The sequence below is a fragment of the Drosophila ananassae genome, chromosome XR (assembly GCF_017639315.1).
Source record: "Drosophila ananassae strain 14024-0371.13 chromosome XR, ASM1763931v2, whole genome shotgun sequence".
Classification (NCBI taxonomy): domain Eukaryota; kingdom Metazoa; phylum Arthropoda; class Insecta; order Diptera; family Drosophilidae; genus Drosophila; species Drosophila ananassae.
Genome location: NC_057932.1, coordinates 8,229,824 through 8,236,468, shown reverse-complemented (window position 1 = coordinate 8,236,468; position 6,645 = coordinate 8,229,824). Strand labels below are relative to the sequence as shown.

Sequence of the window (6,645 nt, the reverse complement as noted above, 5' to 3'; positions counted from 1 at the left end):
GGAATTTTTAATTTTATTTTGCTGGAATTTTTAATTTAGATTTTAATTTTATTTTTCTATAATGTAATACCAAATGTGATTCAAATTATAATTTGTAACAATTTCTTAAATAAAAGTGAATTTTTAACCACTGAGCGGTACGCAAATTAAAAAAAAAACAAAAACCAAAATTTTGTTTTAGTTAAAATAATACAACAAAAAAAGTTTCAAGTCAATATCTTATAAACTAGAGTTTATGCACCAAAAACGGGATTTTTGCCCACAGTGCATCGGTAAGCAGCAAAGACTTTATGTTGTTTAAGATTTTTCGTTCGGAGCTCACTTGGATTGGTGCGTGCAGAGTCGCAAGATCAACCACTTAATACACACTTCTTAACAAAAACCTTTGTCCTTTTTATACCATTGCAGAGGGTATTAAAATTTTTTTTAAAAGTGTGAAACGCAGAGAAAGAGACATCTCCGATTCTATAAAGTATACATATTCTTGATGAGGATGTATATATAAATAAATATGCTACTTAACTGAATTATATATGGTATATCAACTTCGGCTCTGCCCGAAGTTAGCTTTCCTTTCCTGTTTTCTTTAAGGGTGACAATTTTTATAGGGCGCAAACTCTTTTTTTTTTTTTAAATGCAAAACAAACAAGAAAGGAAAGCTAACTTCGGGCGGAGCCGAAGTTGATATACCCTTGCAGTTCAGTCGCAGTCCGCTAGGTGGCGCCACGCATCTTATATTATTAGATATATAGAAGATCGTATATAGTCGGCCGATCCTTATGAAATTTGGCAAATCAGATTATTTTGTCCAAAATAGAATCTGTACCAAGTCCCATCTTTCTAACTTAAAAAACACCAAAGTTATGCCAATTTCGATCGTTGTTTGACAGCTATAGGATATAGTCGGCCGATCCTTATGAAATTTTGTACACAAGATATTTTGGTCAAATATAACATGTGTGGAAAGTCCCAACCCTCTCACTTAAAAAACACCAAAGTTATGGCATTTCCGATCAATCAGTTATATGGCAGCTATAGGATATAGTCGACCGATCCCGGCCGTTCCGACTTATATACTGCCTGCAAAGGAAAGAAGGGTGTGTGCAAAGTTTCAACTCGATAGCTTTAAAACTGAGAGACTAGTTTGCGTAGAAACGGACAGACGGACAGACGGACAGACGGACAGACGGACATGCTCATATCGACTCAGGAGGTGATCCTGATCAAGAATATATATACTTTATAGGGTCGGAGATGTCTCCTTCACAGCGTTGCACACTTTTGACCAAAATTATAATACCCTCTGCAAGGGTATAAAAATGTCACTTTGAAATATTCTACCGCTTATCCGATATAACGTATGAATGTATATAATCTGGAATCTAACGATTCGCATCATTAAACTTAGTTAATTAAAAAGCCGATTAAATCGCATGCGAAGAATAACATAATGGTGCTTGTGTTTATAAGAACATCATTTTAAGACATTTAAGTTTAAAAAAAACTTTATAGTGAAAGCCATGTATAGTAAAAGAGATATTTAAAAATGGCTTTGTGAAGCAAAGTATGCTTTATCGACTATTTTTGCTTCGGCTTAAGAAATTTGACAGTTTGTATATTTTTTCTAGTCCTCGAATTATTTCCTTCAAATTAAATAAATGAACCACACTCGAGAAAGTTAAACCGACAATTTTTTTTACATGGTTATAATCCGTGTTATTTTTTTTGTCATTCCGAAATTGACCATGCATTAATCTGACGCGCCCGATAATTTCTAATGATAAATACATATATTATACATCTCTTCAATATGTTAAGACCCTATAAAGTATATACTTTCTTGATCAGCAACAATCGATATAAGCGTTTCTGCCTGTTCGTCTGTCCGTTGCCCCCGTAATCTTCTCTTGGACTCCCTACTATTGAATATACTAACTTATTCAATACCTGTCCTAGAAATTGTAATACAAACTTTTAAACATTTGAAGTTGCCATACTCCATGCTATATCATATGCCAACAAATTTTAAAAATCACGCATTTTTGACCGTGTAAATAAAGATTTCTCGTTTAAAAGATGAGCATATTTTGGCGGTCGGTCAAGTAGCTTGTATGAGGTGACCAACTGTATTGGCATATAGTACCTATATTTTCAGCATAGGTATATACCATTAGGTGCAAGGGCATTGGGCATATGGCCAAAGTAGTCAACGACTATTTATGGCTAGTATTTCAGATGCTTGTTTCCTTTCGCTCCATGCCTAAAGAATATGAAGGCAGGAAAGGGCGTGCGGACTCCGGAGAATAGAACACACACTTGTGTGCAACCAAAACCGCAAAATTGACATGGATACGAGATTGTAAAAATGTCAAGTGGCTGGAAGCGGTGAATACCGACGCGAGGACCGCTGCCCGTGGAGGAGAGCTCCACGCTTAGATCCCACAGTCCGGAGCCGGGAGTATAGAGCCAAGAACATCGACTCAACCAATCCGTCAGTGCCCCATTGCGAACACACATACATAGGGTGGTGTAGGTGGGGGGGTGGGTATAGGGTTTGCGGGGAAGACAGCCGAGGGGAATGGTTTCTAGACAGCTGAAGTTAAGCGTTTGCCACATTATGAGATGATCCTTGGCAGCAATGTCACTTGAGACGAACAAACGTGCAGGCAACAAAACAGAATGAAATGGAAATGGAAATGGGGAAAGGGAATGGGAAATGTGGAATGGGGAAAGGGGAAAGGGACAAGGCAAAAGGGAGAAGGAAAAAGGCAAAAAAGAAGGAATGAGACTGGAATGATGCGAACTCATCTCTTGGGATCTATTTACTTTTAAGTCTTTGAATTGGATGATGTCACGATGCTGACTTGACTGAAGTCGCGGGAATGAAGAAGTAGAAGAAGACCGCCAAGTGGGTGTCTTTTATACCCCATTATCTTGCATCTTGCATAGTTTTTACGCCGATTTTCATTTCTCTTCCGTTAATTTTTCTGAAAAAAAATCGGCAAATCAAGTCTTTTTCTTATTTAGCCCTTTAACCTTTATTTTCAATACCTAAATAAGACAAGTATTACGATTATTCTTTGATTATAAATTAATATTAAATGTATTCTTAGAAAGTCGATTATTTGTTGGCAGAATCAAAGGCAAGAAAGTATCTAAAATCTGTTTTGTTATTTATATAACAAATATAAATATATAATATTTATATGTTTCATTTTATATATTTATATTATATTATATAATTTTATTTTTTGGCATCAAAGCGAAGTTTTATAATTTCATAAAATTGCTAATGTTGTATGTATATACGCTCTAAATTGAGTTTCAAAAATTTTAAATGATAAGAATAGAGTAAACTCAACGACACGCTCTTGGGAACAACATGGCTCAAAATGTGTCAAAAAGTTGAAGAGCATTCCAACTTCGAGACACACGATTTAAGTTTTTTGTCAGTTGGCATTATGCTCCTTTAGCATTATGAAATATTACAAAAAACGTACAAAGCGTTAAAAATTTCAAATGCGATTCCGATTGACTCGCATGTGTGTTGGCAAATGTGCGTCGCCGACTTTGAGGGATGCGAATGCGTTTATTTTTGGAGACAATTGGAAACCACTAGAGGGTTATTGAGATGTGACAGTCAAGTAGTTAAGAGTCAAGTGAGCTTAGTACTAAGCCACGTCGAGGTAACTTGACATTTGAAATAGGATCAATGTTCTCGACCATTGTTGGCTACAATCCCGGTACCGATGCGGACTTCGAATACTGACGAAGTTTGCGCTGTCCAATGCTCGTCATAATGGGTCAAATCCACATGATATGCGAGTGACACGGTGACTTGTGTTTGCTGTCTATGATAATGGGGTTGGAAGCCATGTCATCTAGCTAACAGTTGGTAATTTGCATAGGGTGTGTGGACTGATTAAACGCAAACGGCTGAAAGTGAATTTCAAATAATATACTTGGTTTACAAAGGAAATCAAGTGTTAAATGGGTAGTTAGATTAATGATTTTTTAAATATTTGGAATACAATTTTTATGAATAGATACGTTTACTTAAATCCAGGTAAGCCCCAAAGATACCCCAATTAACTTAAAATGTTTATTAATTTTGTTGGGTAAAGTTTCAATTTAAATATTTTGGCATTAGCAGAAGCGGTCAACCAGAAAATTCGAATGTTGAAAATCATCTAATTTCCATAGCCTTGCATAACCTTATTTTAGTTTTAAGCTTCGGGCGGAGCCGAAGTTAATACCCTTGCAGTTGAGTCGCAGTCCGCTAGGTGGCGCCACGCATCTTATATTATTAGATATATAGCGGATCGTATATAGTTGGCCGATCTTTATGAAATTTTGCATATCGAATTATTTTTCCCAAAGAGGAATCCACTGAAACTCCAATCCTTTTTTTTTTTTTCGATTTGAAAACACCAGTTTATTAGACCTTTAAGGTTGTGGGTTCCCGTAACAGACCACAGGCTTTGTTAATGTATAAGATATACGTTAGTTCTTCAATGGATAGTGCTAAATAGATAACTCTATGCAATTGTTTTCCCCGCCGCCGGGGATATTTATTCCTCGGATATGAATTCAAGTTCATCGCTCATCTTCCATCCGCCAATTAGATTAGATCTTGGCAATTCCAATTACTCCGCATCCAATTCGGGCACCAGCATTGCCAGTGGACTTGCTCAGCTCGTGTCCGCCCTTGCCCAAGTCGTCGGCATCGGCGTGGACAACCACGGTGCGTCCAATGATGCTATCAGCGCCAAAGAGAGTGATCTTGGAGTCGCTGATGGTGACCTTGGTGGGGCAGTCGCCAGTAGCCTCGATGTTGCCCAAGTCTCCCAAACGACGGTTCTTATCGCCGGGGGCGCCGTGCTTCTTGCCGTAGGGGTTGAAATGGGGGCCGGAGGACATGCAGCCGTTGGTGTTGTCTCCGAACTCGTGCACATGGTGACCTTCACGGGAGCGTCGCTGCTCTCCTGTTCGAAGAAAACTGTGCCCTTGGCATCGCCATTGAGAACGCAAACCGCTTTTGCAACCATTTTCACGACTTATTGATTTAATTATCAATTATAGCGAACAGGGATTTGGAATAGAGTGAGTAGAGTTTGGAATTGATATTAAAATATCTGGTCTGGTGATATCAATGTTGTCAATCAACACTATCTCCAATTTGGTGAATCGAAAGTGTTTTACATTTACGCAAATTTCTCCCAAGCCACAGTTACTTTTAGCTTTACTTACTTTGGATAAAATCCATCTTATGAAAGCAATACCATTCATTTGGTATATCACTCATTTAGATTAAAGGCACGCAGAAAATGTTTAATTCTTCGGCTATATTGACGAGCTAGCTACCAGCTAGGGCATGCGTTTCGCCACCTAGCGTATTGCCATCCGCTGTGTTAGTGGGCTGATCCTTTTAAAACTTGAGAAGTCGAATAATTTTGCCCAAAAGAGAATCTGTATAGAGTCGCATTCTTTTTGCTTAAAAAAGCACTTAAGTTGTGACCTTTCCGTTCAATCGGTAAACTCTAAAACAGGGACTAGTTCGAGTAGAAGCAGGCAAACAAACCGTAAGGCGGATTTGCTTTTATCGACTCAGGAGGTGATCCTGATAAATAGATACTTTATAGGGTCAAAGATGTTTGACGGGCTGTCTTTATGAAAACGCGAATCGTGTATGTGGAAATATAAGATTTTGCATGTAGAATCTTATAATAGCCACGCAGCTTAAGGGGGCAGGATGGTTTCAGAGGCTGAAAAATAGCAGTTTTTTGCGATTTTTTTTTGTTATGTCTGAGTAAATATATCAATTCAATTTTTTTACACAATTAATGGCTATATTTGGAGAGTATCTAGGAATTTTTATTTTTAAGAAATAATTATAATTTATCCCGTAACGGGCAGTCGGCCGGAGTCGCTTCCAAAAATTGGTCTCTTGCGGTGCGTAAAGTCTGGCCTTACAGTGTTATCGGAAATACAAAAATTGAATTGATTTACTTAAAATATTAGTTTCTTGTGCGGATGAACGAAACCATTTTGAAAAATATGCGATTTTGAATTTTTGGCGCGGTTGTAAAGTCGGAGGAACCATTTTTACATAAAAATCCGCCCATTATTGCCCGTAAAAATGGTGAAAAAAAATTAAAAAAAAAAAAGCATTCGTTCATCCGCAAGTATTTATTGTATTAAAGATGTGTGCAAAATTTTATTTAGATCCGAGCATTACTTTTTGAGTTACGTTACGCACCGACTTGAAAAAGTTGTTTTGAGAAAAACGCGTCTAAAGTTTTAAAAGCAATGGAAAGTATATGGAGAGAAAGAAACTAGAAAATCGGTATCTCAGCAAGTTTTAGTCCGATCGACATGAAACTTTCACAATATATTCCTAAGATAATGTTCTATTACATATATAAAAAATTTCTGAAAAAAAAATTTTTTTTGAAGTCTCAAACCATCCTGCCCCCTTAAGTTTATTTAAAACCTTTGCAACGTCTTCTACCGCCCTCGAAAATGGTATATTTCTGTAGCGCTAGTTCAGGATTTTGTATTTTGGAAAAGTTTTTATGTCTTCTTGTACGGGTAATATATAGATCAGAAATAAATTTTCAATAAATTTTTAAAGGACTTACATAC

General features: G+C 37.1%; 1 pseudogene; it reads right to left on the bottom strand.

Annotated features, from left to right (window-relative positions):
• Positions 1–4,404: 4,404 nt before the first annotated feature.
• LOC6501474 lies at positions 4,405–5,099 on the bottom strand (annotated as a pseudogene).
• Positions 5,100–6,645: the final 1,546 nt, after the last annotated feature.